This window comes from Rattus norvegicus, chromosome 1 (assembly GCF_036323735.1).
Source record: "Rattus norvegicus strain BN/NHsdMcwi chromosome 1, GRCr8, whole genome shotgun sequence".
Lineage (NCBI taxonomy): Eukaryota > Metazoa > Chordata > Mammalia > Rodentia > Muridae > Rattus > Rattus norvegicus.
In genome coordinates, this window is record NC_086019.1 from 262,133,801 (window position 1) to 262,153,769 (window position 19,969).

The 19,969-nt window shown below is 44.6% G+C and overlaps 1 protein-coding gene and 1 long non-coding RNA gene across 5 annotated transcripts in view; both read left to right on the forward strand.

Moving 5' to 3' along the window:
• The window catches only part of LOC134484107 (uncharacterized), a 33,332-nt gene extending 15,726 nt beyond the window's left edge, over window positions 1-17,606 (forward strand). The window contains exons 1-3 of one of the 2 annotated variants that reach the window (XR_010061453.1): window positions 13,742-13,881; window positions 16,161-16,289; window positions 17,083-17,606. This is a non-coding gene — a long non-coding RNA (uncharacterized LOC134484107). Of the gene's footprint in view, window positions 1-13,741; window positions 13,882-16,160; window positions 16,290-17,082 lie in introns of those variants that run through there. The other variant, XR_010061452.1, reaches the window with a different exon arrangement.
• A 1,315-nt stretch (window positions 17,607-18,921) lies between these two features.
• The window catches only part of Add3 (adducin 3), a 107,783-nt gene continuing 106,735 nt past the window's right edge, over window positions 18,922-19,969 (forward strand). For 2 of the 3 annotated variants that reach the window (NM_001164103.1, NM_031552.2), the window contains 1 exon segment: window positions 18,968-19,166. The gene's annotated coding sequence lies outside the window, so the exon portion shown is untranslated. 3 annotated transcript variants of the gene reach the window in all.

Here is a 19,969-nt window from a genome sequence, read left to right on the forward strand (position 1 = left end):
TACCACTGAGCTAAATCCCCAACCCCATGAGGGCCATTTTTTTTCTTCTTCTTCTTCTTTCTTTTTTTTCGGAGCTGGGGACCGAACCCAGGGCCTTGTGCTTGCTAGGCAAACGCTCTACCACTGAGCTAAATCCCCAACCCCATGAGGGCCATTCTTTTTTTTTTTTTTTTTTTTTTTTGGTCTTTTTTTTTTCGGAGCTGGGGACCGAACCCAGGGCCTTGTGCTTCCTAGGCAAGCGCTCTACCACTGAGCTAAATCCCCAGCCCCCATGAGGGCCATTCTTATTCGAACCATCATAATACTACAATTCAGAATTCGACATAAAATTTGATATACCATCCCCAACTTTGTGCAACAATTCATATGCATATGCTCAAAAAACTTTGTGTGTGTTCATTCAGGCACACTGATCCCTGTGTACACAGATGCACATGTGCATAAATATGCACACACATGGAGTCCAAAACACAGACTTCCATGTTCTTCCAGGGGTGCCATCCAGCCTTTACAGGCTGGCCTCAGGAATCCTCCTGTCTGGGCATCTAGCCCTGAGTTACAAGCTTGCATTGGTACCATGCCTGGCGTTTTTACTTGCTCGAACCCAGGTCCCCGTGCAGCAAGTGCTTCAGTGACTGAACCTCACTCACTAAATAAATATTTTTGAATGATAAACTCATTAAGTGGCAATAGTTTTATTGAGCTTGTCATATGTGCCAAGTACCGTGCTGTTTTAAAATTTTTGCTTTTTTTTTCTCTTGGATTTTTATTGCTTGTTTGTTTGTTGGTTGGTTTTATGACAGGATCTATGTGGTTCTGGCTTTCCTGGAACTCTCTATGTAAACCAAGCTGACATGGAACTCAGATTTCTCTTGCCTCCACCTCCCAAGTGCTGAGTTAAAGGCAAGCAAGTTTGTTTGCTTGCTTGCTTGTTGGTTTTAGACAGGATCTCACTGCCTCTGGATGGCCTTGAACTCATAAATAAATGTCTGCCTGCCTCTATTTCCCAAGAGCTAGGAAAAAGTAACCTAACTACTTTAAATAGCGAGTGTCAATGTCTTAAAATCTTCTTTGCAAATTGTTTATCACTGTCAGCAGTTTATTGGTGAGGAATCAGAGACTTGGGTAGGTTATATAACTTGTCGAGATCTTGGAGACAGTAAATGTTTGGGTAGAAATTCAAACACACACATTTCTGATTCCTTAACCTTTCACAGACGACTAACTTCCATGCCTTATGGCTGGCAGTTGAATGAAATGGTTAATGTAGACATGAAGGAAAGAATGAGTGAGTTTAACAAACTGTATTCTACCACTAACAAAACAAATTTCAAGACATAGTTGACTGGAGTTCGTGACCCAGGGTGGTCACTGAAGGATGTTTCTTCATATAAGGCAGTTTCCCCCTTTGAAAAAGGCTACACCCAGGTACTCATTATCTACTGCTCTTTAATCAGCTGACCAAGTATCTAGCATATGATAGATGGCGTGCGTCCACGGTGCCAGGATGAAATGGGTGACTCCTGGGCCACAGAGGAGGCAGTGCTTAGCCTCAGGTGCGTACAGGCTGTTTGTGGGGAACTATCTGCTGCCCAATCTTACCTCCCTCAAGGACAACACTCATAGGAGTCATACTCCAGTCCTGACATTTTATTTTATTCGTGATGCAGAGGAAGCAGTGCAAAGGTAGGGAGGAGCCTCGGGGCTCAGGAATTCCAGATAAATCTCTTCTCCTGCAGGCTTGGATAGCGGTTTGTTTTTACAGAGGGCTAAACCAGACTGTTTTTCAGATCTGAGATTCTTCTTATTCAAAGGAAATAGACTAAGTCTGCTCCCTTTAAAAAGGTTTTCTCAGGCCAGCAAGATGGCTCAGCGGGGATGGGGATGAGCCATTGCCTTTGTGAAGCTAGGTGACTTGAGTTCGTCTCTGGAATCTGAGGTGGAGAGAGAGTCCCAACTCTCCCAAGTTGTTCTCTGAACTCCACAGGGCTCAGGTTGCAGCACGAGAACGCACCCCTCAGTTAATTAATCAAATAAATGTGGGGGGGAGAAATTAAGCTAAGAGAGGATGAAACAACCAAACGTTTCAACGTATTTCTGAATTTAGCTATTCTCATCTCATCATTTAAAAAATATGCAAAGACTATTCACATTTATTTAAATATATCAGTATTTAAAGTAGGGCTGGAAAAGGGAAGCTAGGCATGGTGGCACTTGCTTTCAATCCCAGCACTTGGGAAACAGAGGCAGGTGGATTTCTGTGAGTTTGAGGCCAACCTGGTCTCCACAGCAAGCTCCAGGACAACCAGGATTAGGTAGAAAGATCCTGTCAAACAAAACCAACAAAAACAAAACAAACAAACAAACAAACAAAAAAACAAAACAAAAAAATTAAAAAGGGAAGAAAATTACCATTACCGTCACATCACTCTCCAGATTTTTTTAGTTTCCAAAGCTTTTGTGAATCCATCCACCATATAACTGAATCCATTTGTGCATGTAAGCCCATAGAAGCAGAGTCAGTCAGACAGGCAGGTGCAGGATCTTCCCAAACCGTTTCCGTTTTTCCTTGTGAGTATGTCATGGATACCACACTGATCTGTACCATATAGTCTACGGAGTTTCCTCTGGGGAGTCCATTCTGGTCGCTTTCCACTATTCTCTGACTAAAAGCTTCATCCGGTTTCATTAGTTTGCTCTTGGACACCACTAGGCAGCAAACAGCCTGGTGACTGTCTTGTGAAAATGGTCATCGTGGGTGGTTTGAATAGGTCTGGCCCCCATAGACTCGAGTGCCTGAACGCTTGGCCCACGGGGAGTGGCACTATTAGGTATGGCTTTGTGGGAGCGGCTGTGGCCTTGTTGGAGGAAGTGTGTCACTGGGCGGCCGGGCTTGAGGTCTCCTATGCTCAAGCTATGCCCAGTGTGGCACAGTCTCCTTCTGATGCCTTCGGATCAAGACGTAGAACTCTCAGCTCCTTCAGTGCTTTGTCTGTCTACACCCTGATGCCAAGCTTCCTGTCCTGACAATAACGGACTGAACCTCAGAAACTGTAAGCCAGACCCAAATTAAATGTTTTCTTTTTTAAGAGTTGCCGTGGTCATGGTGTCTCTTCACAGCGACGGAAACCTGGACTAAGACGCGCATGTTTGGATCTCTGTATCATAGCTCCTTTTACATGGATTTACTAGGTCAAAAAGCCATGTTTAGATGGTCAGGAGTTATGGACAGATTCCAGAGCAGCCATTTTGAAGCTTTTTTCCTGAGGAAATTTCGGCTGAGATTCATAGTTCTGAATTATCACACTCCCCACACTCACAAAATCCCTCTCCAGAAAATTTGACACCTTTCTCCTTCAGGGGATATTTTAGCTTCTGCTCAAACCATCCCTTATTTCAGAAGGGTGTTATTTATTTGCAGGAAAACTTGAAAATCCACTAATGCCCTCCTAGTAAAAAATAAGCCAGCACCTCCACTGCACATGTTTTGTCCTTGGCCAAGGCACACACGCACATAACTTCACTGAGCTCAAGTCCAAGTTGCCGTCAGACCGTTCTCAACTGTACAAACAAAAGTGGCCTGTGGATTGAAAGGGAAGGGAACACTAGGAAATGTATAGGAAGTGATTATTTGTTTAAGACTGGTACAAGGGAAGAGTTGCTGAATTGCAGAAGAAACAGCTGAAGCAAGAACCTGAAACATCCGTGTGGTGGTGCAAACCTTAAATCCCAGCTCTGTAGAAGCAGAGACAGGCAAATCTCTAGAGTTCGAGGCCAGCCTGGTCTATATAATCGTGAGTTCCAGGACAGCCAGAGCTACACAGTGAGACCCTGTCTTAATAAAGCAAAACAAAACAAACAAAATATCTGAGACCATGCCATCCATTTCAACTTTCACAAACATTGATTTTGTGGAATGCTAAGAAAAAGAATCTTCTTCATAAGTTTATCAAGCACCCTTATGTCAAGACATTTTTGTAGAAATTACTTCTAACAAAATTTCTAGATAGTTTGCAATACCTCTATTGGACAGACAAGCAGATAGGCTCAGAAAAGTCATGCAATTCACTCAAGGTTTTGCAGCCAACGAAGGGCTTGAGTTGATTCAAGATCACCTGATTTCCTTTCCTGTAACTGAATTGTCTGTTTTACCACCCAAATAATTGACTGAGACCTTCGTGCAAATGGTCGTGCTGAGAGACAGACGTGCTGAGAGATGCAGAGTTTGCCTCAGTCACAGGGAGGTACTGAGATAAGTGATTTTTTTTCCTGTGGGAAAGTGGTTAACAGGTCACCTGTCAAAGCACATTGTAAACGATGTGCTAAGGACGTAGCACGGTTGGTAGACCCCTTGCCTGGCATGCAGAAAGGCCTGGGTTTTATTCCCAGCACATCATAAAACTAGATATGGTGGTACATGTAATCCCAGAGCTTGGGAAGTGGATCAGAAGTTCAGGGTCATCCCCAACTAACTTGGGGTTCAACACCAAGCTGGCTTTCATGAGATTTTTATGGGGGGGGGAGCCAAAAACAAACTATCAAAGAACTAAAAGCAGGGCAAGTTAAAAAAAATGAATATTATAGGTGAAATTCTGCAGCTGACCCTGGATCAACAAACTTTCACTTTCAGACCCTCTTCCTTCTGTTCCATTTTTTTTCTTTTTTTTCTTTTTCGGAGCTGGGGACCGAACCCAGGGCCTTGCGCTTGCTAGGCAAGCGCTCTACCACTGAGCTAAATCCCCCAACCCCCTGTTCCATTTTATACAGAAAGAAAGAAACATATAAATTAATGAAGAGATTTTTTTCAAGCCCGCAGCTGACTGGCACAGAACTGTGGTGACTCTCGGACTTACCTATCTACTAGCAAACCCAGGCCTCCAAATTTATAGGCACAGTTTTTAATACACACACACACACACACACACACACACACACACACACACACACACACGCAAAACCACCCATATATATATATATACATACATATATTTATATATAACTATAAAAATGCTGGTTCTTTCATTCGTTTATTTGTAACTGGCTGTCCTGGGCTGCATACGTTTCTTCTGCTTCTGTCTTTCACAGAAATAAGAGCACAAGAAAGGATCTAAGACAAGACCATCTTGTATCGTCCTACTTTTTCAGTGTTCTGGATTTCACTCCATCACAGTAGCACAAGTCTTGATACGCTTAAGGCTGCAGCATAGGGAATGAGGAGAGCTGGAGAATTTCCAGGAAATACAAAAGCCAACCCCAACCAACGCACACCCTGTAAGAATTCTGCTGGTCTCCTGAGAAGCACTCTTGGACGGAACAATTGCACGAGTCCCTTGGAGAAGGAGACAAGACTAAGAAAGATCTTTAAGAAAACCTGACGCTCTGGTTAGACGGCTGGGGGCAGAATGAACAGGGTCAGCCTATGCCTTTAATCCCAGCACTCAGGAGACAGAGGCAGGCAGATCTCTGAGTTCAAGGCCAGCCTGGTCTACAGAACGAGTTCTAGAGCAGCCAGCGCTACACAAAGAAACCCTGTCTTGAAATACCAGAAAAGGAGAGAGAGAGAGAGAGAGAGAGAGAGAGAGAGAGAGAGAGAGAGAGAGAGAAAGTAAAGAAAGTAAAGAAATCACCATGGGGTTGCAGCATGTTATGCCATGGGCAGACTTCTAGGAAACTGGCCCAGAAGAGCCATCCTTCCCCTGAAGTGGCCCTGTGTGTTCGAAAGTAGGCTGCTTACTGTGGGCACCACCCTTTATTCCTTCCCAGAAACGCTCCGTTATGAGGGGCCCCTCTGGTCTCAGAATTACCTTCCTGAAAGAGAAATTAAACCACCCCTCAGGAAAAAAAAAGAACCCACCATTTGGGGGGAAAAATGCACCCATCTCCTTATCCCAAAATCCTTGTAACAAGAGATAAATTGAATTTGGAAACTGAGGGCCCTGTTCTTGAGTCTGGAGGCTTGACTTAGATCAGACACTTACATTCTCACTATGTAACTTAGTGTGAAACCCGGGCGAGCACGTTGCTATAAAGGCTGTGGTTAAAGCCCTGCAGTTCAGTTAACCATTAACATCCAAGCACTCCGAACCCCAGAAAGTCCACTTAGTCGACTACCTAGTTCAGGGAGGTTTTTTTTTTTTTTTTTTTTTTTTTTTTTTATTTTTTAATGTAGCTTTAAATAGTCAGAGAGAACCTCGAGGATAGGTACATGGGAAGGCTAGGTTCTGACTCACTCAACTGCCAAGCTGTGTTAAAAGGTGGAATAAAAAGGGGTTGAGGTTCAGGGTTCTGGGGCCACTGCGTTGCAGGGATTCAAAATCCAACATCTGCTACTCCCTGGCTCTTTGATCTCAGGCGAACTGCTCATTCCCACCCTCACCCCCATCCCCCATCCCGGCCCGTTGTTTCCAAGTAGGTATAACAGGGTAATGTCTGATGGAGAGGTAAGGGTTAAATGAGTAATAAAATAAGAAGCTCACAATAGCCCCCATGCAAAGCAAGTCCTCCGCAAAGGTTAGTGACAGCCTCCACGTTTTCATGGTGATCACCTCCCTCTGCCCGCCTCTGAAATGAGACAACAGGCCCTACAGGATCCGTTTTATATCGAGTTTCATATCTGGGTGTTATTGTTGTGTTTGGTCTTCACAAACAGCGACCACTCCTAAAAAAAAAAAAGCATAAAATAAAAAGTTCATTAGAGTGGCTTTAACAGCCGATCTCTGCAAACAGGGGGGTGCAAGCGATCTGGGAGTGATTAGCCCTCGGTTTTATTACTCCTGTTAAACTGTAACATGCTTGTTATCTCTCCCTGGGTGTGGTTTACACTCACAATGCTGCTGGCTTTGCTCCGCATCCCATTTCAGTCAGCACGGTGAGTGAGACGGTGAGAAAGTTGCCTCGTTCTCCTGTTACCCACTCCTTAACAGTTATTAATTTCTTAGAGTCTCCAAGTTACAGGTCCTTAAAAGATATGGGGAGGAGGTCATCGAACGACGAGGCTTTAACCAAATGATTAAAGGGGCAGGATGTTCTATTTTCCCTTGGGGGCCACTGAAGGAAACGAGAACTAAATTTGACGTTATGAGTTCTCATGCTCACAAGTTGATGTCTTAGGTTACGCCCTGCTTTGGATGAACCTGTAACATGTAACCTTGAACATATAACCCAAAGGTAGAGACTCTGGAGTTCAGACAGCCGCATAGAAACTAAGTGTTGAGAGTGTCCAGGGAGGTTTCTGTCTGATGTGTAAACACAGGGCAATTGTGAAATGGGATCCAGGGACTAAACCACAGCCCTTCTTTTCCTTCCTCCTTTAGCCGTGTGACTGTTGTCAGCCCATAGAGCTACGGGTTGTCAGTCCACAGGGCTGTCAGTCTCTGCCTGACTCTCGAACCTTTACACTTGGGTGAAACTTGAGGTGTGTCAGCTCCCAGGAAGGACTTGTGAAATCTCTGTCTCTAACTGCAAATTGCAAGATTTACATCACTAAGTCAGAGCTTAGAGGACAAGCAAGTGAGACCACTTTAACATAAGTAGGGCCAGAGTTTACTGCAAGAGTAAGACTGGCTGCCTATCCTGAGGAAAACACTGTATAATCTGGCCTGGGAAGGACAGGGTGCCAAGTGAGTTCTGGGAGATCTTTGAAGTCTTATCTAATCCCATTCTCTACAGGGACCTCCCTTGAGCAGGGCTCTGATCTTAAATCTTCTTATCACTCTCCTCCAGTTTCACATGCTGCAGAAGGAACATCTGGTTGGTCCAGCTCAGGAGCCATGACAGAAAAGGACAGGATGCCAGCCCCATAGCAATGGGGTACAAAGGGGTTCCTTGAAGGATCTCGGGGCACTCTTCCCAGAACAGGAATGGATGCTGTGCAAACAAAAATACACTGGCTGCAACTACCAAGGGAATTTCACAGGCCCGTATATACAAAGTCATTTTAGATGCTCCAGCAGCTAGGCAACCGTACTTCAGTGGCAGCCCCTTCGAAATGACCCTATTCTTGTCTCCAAGGTCTCATATAAGTCAAGTGAAATAGAACAGACTTCAGGATTCTTTCACCGTTTTTTTTTTCCTTCTCAAGAGCTTTAATCAATATAACTGCGCGTGCACACACACACACACACACACACACACACACAATTAGGTTGGTCTTGAACTCATGATCTTTCCACCTAAGGGGCCTTCAGAATTTGGGTTCCAGGTATCACCAAGAATTCAAGTATTTTTGGGATGCCACTGAAATGTGGTTTCTGAAGTGAACATTTTGCGAAACATCAAAATAGCTCAACTCCTGGGTTAGCTTGCAGTTCACAGTCACATAAAGCGCTGGTCCTACAATTTACTAAGTTCAGCCCCAGACTCATAAAAGCAGAGTTTTGTAGGGATGGGTTAAGGTAAGGGCTGTTTTGAAGTATTAAGTAAGCTGACCAGATTTTGATGTCCCTTAGCTTTGAGAACTACTGACCCAGATTAAAAAGGAATTTCCAAGTGTTTACTGAGCTCGCTTCAGTGGGTGCGGACTCAAAGGCCACAACAAGACACAAGATAAACTAAGCGCCTTCTCTGACTTAAGGGGAGGAAGTGACTTATAAATAGTGTTTTAAAAGCAATGAGATAATTATAGGATGGAGTAAGGTTCTCAGGAAGAGAGAAAAGGGAAATCTCACTCCTAAGAGAGTGTTCACTTTGGCTTGTCAAACCGTTACCTTGCAAGTATTCTCCGTATCAGATATTGGTGCCACCATATCTTGAAGGTACTCAGGCCAAAGTCCTCCATAGAGCCTCAATCTCTCATCCCTCTTCCTTCTCTCATCCCACTCCCCACTCCCGTACATGACATCAGCAAGTCACGTGAGCACAGCAATGCCGGGCCTGTCTACCTCTGCTCTTAATCACAGCTATCCGTACCACCAGACCCCAGTTCGTCTTGTGCTTGTGACTTTAATAGCTTCCTGACTGGCTTTACAATGTCCAGCCACATCTATGCAGCCTTCATTCTCTGTACAGCAGCCAGATTGAGATTTCGAGTAGAAACGAGACTCTTCCTTGGCCTGAAGCCTTCTGGGGTCAAACATGTCTCTCATGGGATCTATCCAGTTTACGCGATCCAGCCCCTGAGCAGCCTCATGGCAGCCGCCTCCCCCACAGCACTCAGGAACCCCACCCTCCCTCCCTTCTTCCTCCAGCTCACCAAGCTGATCCAGCTTGATGAACTCTGAACTAACTTGTCCCTCCAGCTTCCTGACCACAGACCATTTGGGTCTCATCTCGCACTAACAAGAGTAGAGCCCGCCCAGCCTATTCACCATCCAGAAGTGCGTCTCATCCCATCCGGTCTGTATCCGTAGGGCTCCTCCCTTTTAGCGTTACTGCCACTCTAACGTCTGTGCTTTCTGAACACCGCACGAATGGTACAGCCAGTGAAGAGACCGTTATCTTGTTCACTGCTCTGTCCCTAGGACCAGAAAAGGAGTTGGCATGTCACAGCAGGTCAACCGATACGGTCACCTTGGGGAGTAGAGATACTGAGATAGATTGACAGAACATACAGGAGATGGGCAGCTTAGGCTGTCAGCAAAGGAAGCCTCTTTGGGATTCCATGGTTAATGCTTCTGGGCCTTTTGGCTAAGATCAAGGGCAGGGTTATGGGTTATAGGATATGTAAATTCCCACTTCACTCTGCACTAAGTCTACACTCCAGACAGATGCCTTGCTGTTCTACAAACCTACCTCCTTCCTCTCTCTTCCCCCGGGAGCAAGGACCTGATTCGTGCGTTCCCCATGCATACATTCCTGGGCATAATTCTGGGGGGACCTGACCTACAGAGTACATGCACCCCTGTGATCTATTTTCTCCACCATGGAAAGACCATTACTGAAACAGACGTTTACATCTTAGTGAAAATTTAGGTCAGGGTGTTACTGCTCCCAGGAAGGACTTGTTTCGAAAACGTTCTCTCTTACTGTAGACTGCAGATGTTCACATCACCCTGGCTACTCTTCCTACACAGAGACCCCTTCCTGTTTTCCCTAGCACAATTGATAGTTCCTCTCTGCAGACCCTTGGGGGTTGACCTTAGGGCCTGTGAATGCAAGCAAATACTCGACTGCTGGATTATTTTATTTACCCCCTGGAAGGTGTTTTATCTGGGGACAGAATCTCACAATGTTGTGCAGGACAGCCTTGAACTCACACTGTACCTCAGGATGGCCTTGAACTTGTCGACCTCTTGCCTCGGTTTTCTCATGCAAACAAGAGGATTCATGATACAGACTTAGCAGAATTGCTGTCATGACTAGACATACACATAACTCCCAGCCCAGTGTTCATCTCAGATTCACTCATTATGTGGTAGCAACAGAAGTTATTGCTTTTCCTGTTGTTAATAAAACTATAGCTGGATCGTAGCAATTATTAATAGGAAATATTTCCCGTAACTTGACAGCGCTTTACCTCATGTTTATCACTTGCTAGAAGGTTCACTTTTATTATCTCAGAGGGGGTGATTTTGCAATCTAGTTACTTCATACATTCGTGTTGTGTTTCCCAACCAGACAGGCTGTGTGTGCCAGACGAATATATTGCTCATAACAAGGACGCACGAACTATTTGTAATTATGTGTAAAGGCTCTGAGATTTAGAGATTTGAATTATGTCAGAGCACAAGCTGATTTGAAAAAAAAAAAAACAGACCACTTGGTCTGCAAGTTTCGTTTAAAAGCATGGGTTTGGTTATACTTGATGCCAAGGTAGTGTGCTGGTTCAAGCCCGGCCTTCCACTCATTCAAAACACGCACGTGTGTTAAGCTGTGCTACAGGTAACTAGTGTGATCTTCAAACGTTAGGAAATGCAAGGGTCCGAAGGCAAAGCCCAGTGGTAAAACATGTGCCTAGCGTGCGTGAGGCCCAGGGTACAGTTTTCTGCCTTCCCCTCTCAAATCAGACGAATAAAGAAGGGAATTATGGCATTAAGTTGTCAGCATTTCTGGCATGTTTATAAACAATACTTTTGCTGTTTCCTTCTCCCAGGAGATGGGCTTCTTTGTTGGACTCTAAGTGCTTAAAGGGCACACAGAACATGCAGCTCAATGGACAGTAGGTCCTGGAGTCAGAAAACCTAGGTCTGAATCCCAGCTCTGTTAACTATTTACTTTGAGGCCCAGGGATCGTTGCAGAGGTCACACCGAGGCTCTTACCTCAGTTTCTTCAGCTACAAACAAAACCACTAGTACCGAGCTTTAATGCTTATTTGGAGCATGAAATTGAGCATAGAAAACACTCGGTACTGGCACGCTTTATTTTGTTAAGAGAGGGAGACTGAACCTCGGGGTCTGGTGCATGCTAAGCAGCTGCCCTAGCTGGGATTGGCATGGTTTGAAAACTCAAAAATACAAGCTAGAGAGACGGTTTGACTACTAAGAGCATCTCCAGAGAACCAGGTTTGGTGCCCAGCTTTCGCATGGCTGCTAACAACTGTCTGGCTCCAGTTCCAAGAGGACCTGATACCCTCTTCTGGCTTCTGCAGGCACCAGGCACGCATGTGGTTCACAGGCATACATGCAGCCCAGATACACGTATACATAAAATAAATCTTTTTTTTTTCTTTTTTTCGGAGCTGGGGACCGAACCCAGGGCCTTGCGCTTTGCTAGGCAAGCGCTCTACCACTGAGCTAAATCCCCAACCCCACATAAAATAAATCTTAAAAAGAAGCTCAAAATGTCAGTTATCCTTCCATTGCCAGCTTATGTTTACAACGTACAAACAACAGGGCAGGGAACAAAGAGACTGCAAACACAACACTCTTCCTCTGGGCATGGAGGAAGAAAACAGACACACGCCCCAGTTACAGTGTGTCAGACATCGGAATAGAGGCTCTCCATAAGTTGAATCATTAAATTCAACTAATGAATAGAGTTAATTCAATTCACCTGCCAATCGGGTAGCATCTTAAGGCCGAAGGTACCAAAGCTCAGAGAGGGGCAGAATGTTGGACAAGTTAATATAATATTAATAATAATAATTAATAATATTATTATAAAGGCTATCTGGATCCTTTTCACCTAACGGAGAAAGAGCTGGGCAGCCTCGTGGGTGTGAGTTTTAACCTAATCATGTCTCTGAGACACCATACACACAGCATAGATTCCACAGGGGCTGCCGTGCTCAAACTGGGGTCCGATAAGTGGGAAACTCCTTTGGGGTGATTCGATCTACAGCACAAAGGTTAAAAATTCTAATTCAGCATATTTTCGGTAGAGCCTAGGGACCAGGGACTGGTGGTGTGTGATCCCATCCTACACAAACAGTCATGGGCTGTCGAGCGATCTCAGATGATAAAGGTCCCATTTGATGAGCTTGGGGACCCCAGGTCAGTCAGAGAAGATGCACCTAACCCTCAAGAGACTGGAGGCCCCAGGGAGTTTAGAGGTCTGGTGGGGTGGGTGTGGTGGGGACATCCTTGTGGAGACAGGGGGGAGGGGAGGTGGTATAGGATGTGGAACTGTGGCTGGGTGGCGTGCCGGGAGGGGAATAAAATCTGGAGTGTAAAAATTAATTAATTAGTTAGTTTAAAAAAGGAGAGAAGCCACTCCTGAAAATTGTCCCCTGACATCCACATGCACAAGGGGACAAGTGTGCACTCATACCCAAAAACCAGCCAAAGACAACGAAGGACAGGGCTGTCAAGACGGCTCACTTTCACAGATGTGCTGAAGATTGACAGCTGACGCGCTAAGACCGTACGTACGATGGGACGTCTGCCCAACGGATGGACTTTAGGTTTTACACAACGGCCGCCTCCCTTGCATTCACTCACCAGCTTCTCTGAACATGAGCTGGTGGCTTTTTCATTCTTCCTTTCTTTTTCTTAAATGGAAGTGAGGTCTTCACATGTTTCCTAAATAATAAAAATAAAATGGCAGAGTAGGTTGTTCCAAGGACTCGGGCAGATACCAAATCTAAATCCTCATCTGATTCCTCTGTCTTTTCCTTGGCTTCAACCTTAGCAGGGACTGCAGCAGTAGCAGCAAAGACAGCAGTGATGCCACTTGCTACAGTGGTGGCTGTTGCAAATGCCGATGGACATCTTTGAGCTTTTCAGTACATGGGAAGGTAGACTCAGACTCCACAGGCAAAGCCAGGACCCACCTGTACCCTTTGATGATGCGGTCTGGAATGTGACATTTAGACAAACGTCTGTAGGTAAAACATGAGTAACATTGTGGTTGCACACACACACACACACACACACACACACACACACACACACCAAAGGAACTGCAGTTTTCCCTATGATGTCAAGCCCTCTGTTGTCAAACACCTGAGGAATGATCACCCCAAAAAAAGCAGGGGGCACGCCGTTCCACGTCTTTCATGGTGACGTTGTGCTGATCCCCTCTATCCACAGTCCTCTGCACACCATCAGAATGTTGGACACTCCTCTGAGGAGTTCAGTGGCGAGGCTCAAAGCCTGGAAGAAGGAGGTCTTCTTGGGCTCCAGTCCAGTGTACGGGGTTGGCACAGTGACGTCATGAGAGGCAATAGCCTTAACCCCAGATGCACCTGATCGGCCAGCAGCGAGCTTTTGATCTCAGCGAAGTCCTCCTTGGTGAAGACCACATGCCCTGCATATGTGGCAATGGCTTCTCCAGAGTCAGCTTGCATCCCAGATGCCTTGGAATGGCCTTGAATGTCACTGTGTTCTTGCCCGTCAACACCACAGCCTCCCTTCCAGGGGACACGCAGTTCTGTTGTATTTACTTGGGGGCCTACATTGTCTGAACTCACAAGGAAATGTTTTTGGAGAATCCTCAGAAGATTGATGATCATGTGGAAGTCCTGGGGTTTCCAAGTCACCCCATCTTCCCCGGGCATCACAGTGGTGAGTGTACCAGGGATTGTCACACAAGATTTAAAGATGATGCCACTCTCATGAGAATGTCTGATGTCTCTTTCTTTTTAAACCTATGGTTCTCAATCTTCCTAACACTATGACCCTTTAATAGAGCTCATGTTGCAGTGACCCCATAACCATAAAATTATTTTGTTGCTATTCCCTAACTATAATTTTCCTTCTGTAATGAATCATAATGCAAATATCTGATATTTGATATGGGACCCCCCCCCCCCGCAAAAGTGTCGTTTGACCCATAGGTCTGACTCATAGGCTGAGATACTGTTTAAAACATGATGTTCTTTATTCAAAATGTTTACTGCAAGGTATATATATATATGTGTGTGTGTGTGTGTGTGTGTGTGTGTGTGTGTGTGTGTGTGTGTGTAAACATGAAAATGAAAAGCATCAGTTTATGAACAGGGAAGCTGGCATGTAAATGCAGATATAATAATTATTTTAAATACATGTATTTAAGACCATTAACAGCACTAACCTGGGCACCTTCAATCGAATCACGTCCCCCTCATGTTTCCTTCACACCCCCTTCCCCTTGACCACCAGAGGACTTTAAGAGCCCGTGGGTGGCCAGAGCAGTCCCCACCCAGAACTTCCCACCTTTCTGGCATTTTCCAGGGAAGAGGAGAGGTCTCGGCCAGGCACAGGGCTGGACTGGATGACTCTTAAATTGAGTTCATGTGAATTTGTGTGTGCTACCCATGAGTGGGCTTCTCAGTAGAGGACTCTTATTTTTACCGGTTGCTTGCTTCCTTGGTTGACAGAGATGCTTTTAACCCACCGAATAGTAAATATAAATACTTTAAAAAGAAGAGGAGGACCTTGAGAGTGTGAGCTAAACCTCAGAGATTTAATCAAGCCCGATTACTTAGACTGCTGTCTGTCAGATATTAGCTAAGGTAGATCATTGGAAATCAACCATATAGGTCACACGGCGCTAATGAAATGTTCCGAGGGATCTTTGAGTGCCCTGATTACCTCTCCTAGGGGATGGAAAACTCATTAGCATGAACTCCTTGCCAGTCCTTGGTCCTCAATTGCTCTCCAGACGGGTTTGGCATAAAGGGGTGATCGGAATGTACACAGAATGATCAAGTTGCAAGCGAATGGCTCTTTCACCCCTCCGATTGCACACACGACATCACATAGTACGGGAAGGTTGCTATGCTTCTTCAAGTTTACCTTTCTGTCTGAGTACTTTAAAAAAAATTAAATTTGGACGGCTGGGCTATGGAGAGAGCTCTCGATGCATGTTTAGCACTTCATAGTCAACTGCAGATCATATTTCCCAACCCAGGGGAACATTGTCAAAGCTGAGAAATTGTTAAATTGGAAACAGCAGGGGTATGTGCGTGCGTGCGTGCGTGCGTGCGTGCGTGTGTGTGTAGGTGCATACGTGTGTGTACGTTCCTGTGTGAGTATGTGCATATGTATATGTGCATGCATGTTCATGTGTGCATGTGTGTGTTCGTGCGTGCATGTGTTGGCATATGTGTCTGCACGTGTGTGTGTTTGAGGGTGCTATTTTCTTTCTGAAGCAGTAAGTATCAGAACAGATCATTTAGGGAAAGTCTCTTGAACTAGATAGTTGATGCAAAACGCACCCTCCTATAATAACCCCTTACATTTTTATAGTGCTTTGGGAAGTTCAAAGCATTTCCACATTTATATATTTCATTTGAACTTGCCTATAAAGCAGTCAGTGTGAGCGCTTCAAGCCACCTCCACCACTTGGCTCACCCGTGAGGCCCGGGGTATCAAGAAACTTGCTTGAGGTCGTATAACCAGTTGGTGTCACAAAACCAGAACACCAAGGTTTGGAAACGAAGGCCTATGTTGTCTTGGCAGAGAGCGTCTCTGTCACAGCTTGATCTGCCCAGAGCTCGTGTGGAGGTTTGCAGCTACCATTTAATTGGAGAATACAAATCAGGCATCTTAAAGCACTCTGCAGAAAGAAAGCTGCATCTCTTAGATCGCGACTGTGTCAGGAAAGGGGAACAGAGAACAGACTCAGTTCTTTCGGACAATGCAAATTAAAACACAAACAAAACACTCTGTGATCAGTTCCAGGGCATTTGAGGGGCGATTCATTCACTAAATTGTGCACTCATTTTTGTTTGTTTGTTTTGTTTGTTTTTTTAAAAGAATCTATTAAGTACCTTTCTATAAGATACTGTGCTCAGCATTCTGGGGAGATACAAAGAGAAAGTATTTAATTTGGGGTTTTGTGTATGCTTTGAATTATGCAGATAACTGCTGTTGTATTCATTGCTCACTACCAACTCATAGATGAAAAGACTTCCAGGCAGAAAATAAGTATAAACCAAAACAGATGATGGGAGAGACTGGGAAAATGAATTTCCTTCGATTCTGTTCTGGTAAGAGAATGTTGTTGTTGTTGTTGTTGTATCAATGTGATCGAAACTCTTTTCCTAGGGACACAGAGGGCCAAAGTCTCCGTGTCATCTAACAAAGTATATTACATCACTAACGCTTCCTTGAAACATAGGGGCCTGGGCTTAGATGGGTGTCAGATTCTCCACCGGGAATACTGGTTCAAGATTGGAGAAAATATACTAGTCTTCTGCCCAAGGCCTTCAGTATTCCTAAAGCTTCTCCAAAAACCAGAAAAACATTTATATAAGGCTTTCATTTCCATGGCTCCTAAAAAAAAAAAAAAATCTTTCCCTTGTGGCAGGCATGTTTGAGGATGCAAACCAAAGCCAAGGCACCAGTGCGCCCAAGGAAACGATGGCTACTGGAAGGTTCTATAAGATAAATAAGAGTTTGCTAATGGGAGGTTGGGGTGTCCCCCCTTGTTGACTTTTTTACTTTTTTATTTTTTAACACTTCTCTTGACAACTTTTTTCTCTTTCTGGTGTAAACATGTTCAAACCTGAAGGTCAAATTTGTGTTGATACTATGTTATATAAATGCTGGTTCGTATATTTCTTTAGGGTACCCTAGGTGCGCACAGACGGTGATTTTGAATGTAGCTACTTTGTTTTTGTTGACAAGCCTTGTTAAGCCCCCAAGGTGGATATACAAAACTCGACCAATTTCAGGTGTATCCCTTACCCCCCTTGCTTGCGGGTGAAGAATGGGCATGTGGCATTTACTCCAGCTCTGTCCATAATGGATTTCCACGCTTCCCATCTCTGAAATCCACAGGTGCGCTCTACAATCTGTTCTAACTCACCAGATGATGCGCCAGCCTTTAAATAAAAGCCAGGTCCAGAGAGCATGACTGCAGAGTGAAGTGGTACTCACCTCTAAGCCCAGCTCCCAGCGATGCTGAGGCAGGAGGACCATCTAGCAAGACTCCGGGTTTAGTAGTGCTTTCAGCGAGAGCATGCTCCCCTAAAGTCAGTGCTCAGCACACGGAAGAAGTTATTCATAGTGATTGAGATCACATAGGAGCACCAAGAAGAACCAGCTGTAACATGTGTGACAGTGCGCCATCATCAGGACCTGTAACAGAAGGGCTGGGCTTCAGGACAACTGATCGTCAGTGGGCAATTGGTCATGGGTGGGCTATTGGTTGTCGGTGGGCAATTGGTCGTCTGGGCATACAATTCTAATTCATTTGCACTTGCTTATTCACTTTACAGAGCAATTACGTGACTAGCAAAAATAATTTCGGGTTAGCAAATCAATTCCGATCGCATTGAAAATGAAAACTTACCACCCCTCCTTCCCGGCCTGGGGATCGAGCCCAGGATTTTGTGCTCGTTATTCCAGCACTCTACCAGCCCCTCTCAAGCTTTAGCTCAACTCACACTTGAAGGAACTCAGTGCGCCAGACGACAGAAACACAGGAATGCCACAAAGCCATCTTTACTCGGCCGGAATTGGAAATGGCACTTTTAGTGTTCATTCTCTTCATGGAAATTTCAGCCCAGATCCCACATTTTACAAAATGGAGGCCTAAGGGCCAAATGTAGCTGGCTACTTGCTCAATACCGTATAGGTCATCCACTAAAGCCATGGGAAGAAAAACCAATGGCAGAATATTTTCTGTGTTTTTATCTACTCTTATTTGGAGACCATGCCTCCACACTCTGTATAATGGAAAAGGTAATCGAAGCTCAGTGCTTAAATGAAGGAACATTACAAACAGAATATGAGGCTATCATGCAGACTTCTGATGGGCAGAGCACATTTTAATGATCTTAATAGTAGATTTAGAAACACTGAAACAAAGCCACTTGAATTTCCTGTTTTCTAATTTGTGAATTTTCACTCAATAGACTAGTATACCCTGTTATAATTTTCTAAAATTAATTTAGATACATTTTAATCTGGATATAATAGATTTTATTGAAATCTATCAATAATATATTTTCTGATTCTAAATGCCAACGTCAAAAAATATATTAGAACCGGTACAGCGGTACACACCTGTACTAATAGAAGTTGGGAAGCAGAGGCAGGCAGAGTTCTCTGCGTTCGAGGCCAGCCTGCGCCACATAACTATTTCTAGGCCAGCCGAGGCTACATGGCAAGACCCTGTCTCAAAAAATACATACCTCCCAGATTATATATAATTAATGTAACATATTACAGATATAATATGCAATATAAATATGTGTATAAATAGACGAATGTAAATATAGACATATTAGAAGTTTCAGCTATATTTATAGGCGTTAGCACTCACATGAGGTTTATATAATTATTCCTTTCATACTTCCTTTAGTAAATACTAAATAGCCTCTCTTTCTATGGTTATTTAATACAGTGGTTGGAAATTAAAGATTAGCACACGTTGTTGATCCGTTTCGAGGCACACAGTTTTACTTTGGCAATTAACCCCAATATTAGTAGAGAGGGCTCTTTAAAATTAGTGCTTCGAGCATTTCTCATTGACTCGCTCCCTTCACCCAGTTAATTTTAACCTTGACCTCCCACAGCTGAACTGCTTTGCTCAGTCTAAAAAAAATTTCCTGATTCCACCCCCCCACCCCCCCCCCGCCCGCCCCTTTACATCTGATGAAGCAACAGTGGAGAGGAAAAACCAAACCCATTCCTTTAAGAAAGATTCCGCCTCCTCTCTTCCAAGCCAGCGCCTCACGGCAACCGTGGAGTCTCTAAGTCACACACTTTACAACTCAGCATTGGGAGAAGCAGCCGCCGCTGCCGCTGCTCCGCGGCTGCAGTGGGTTTCAGTGCAGCATTGCAGAATCCACACCTAGCCGGGAAGACGGACACGCGTCGGCTCCCCTGCACGCAAAGCAGCTTTGGATCGCCTGCAGGTAAGCACAGCTCTTCCCCATTTTGTTCAGAACGCGTGGGAAAGGCAATGCTCTCGGAATGCACTCCTCATCAGCCATGCTTAAAACGTTATGTGAATCTGTCGTCCTTTGGAGATGGCTTGGGGTCTACAGTTCTGTCTGGCACACACACACGTCCTGGGTAGGAGAGACAATTATATGATACGTGCTCCTAGCGTACTTTTTTTTTTTTTTTGCTATGCGTAAAAAGGCTAACCTTGATGCATGCGAAGCATTTTTTTCTTTTTAAATGCAGAAAACACAGCCACTCCCAATCTCGCTCTCAAACACTGCAGATATTTTTAAATGGCAAATAAAATGACGGACTGAGCGCTTCCTAGATATCGTTTTCTCCTTAAGGCGTAGCAAGACTTCCCCCACGATCCTTGAGGAGTGTTTAAAAATAAGAAGGCATGGTCTTTTATTTTTTTTGAGCAAATGGGTGATAGTGGTAGACTAAAATTTCTGTAGCTTTAGTCCAGTGGAGAGAGGAGGATAAATGAATTGCACTGTGTGCCAAGAACGCTATTCATTTGCCACACTTCATATGTGGGAAGAGGAAACTACATTTTAATTAGCACGTTTTTAGGGAAAGGGGGATGAAGATGAGAGGGCTGGCGCGAAGTATTTGAGGGGGAAGAGAGCCTGCAGATGAGGAAGGAAATGAAGTGGCCTGTCGCCAGTGCCTTGGAAAGGACGGGAGATAAGGGTGGGGAATGAAGTTTGCTGTGTGTGTTAGGGTGGGGTTAACCCCAGGGACCATGAATCACTAGAATGGCGCTGGG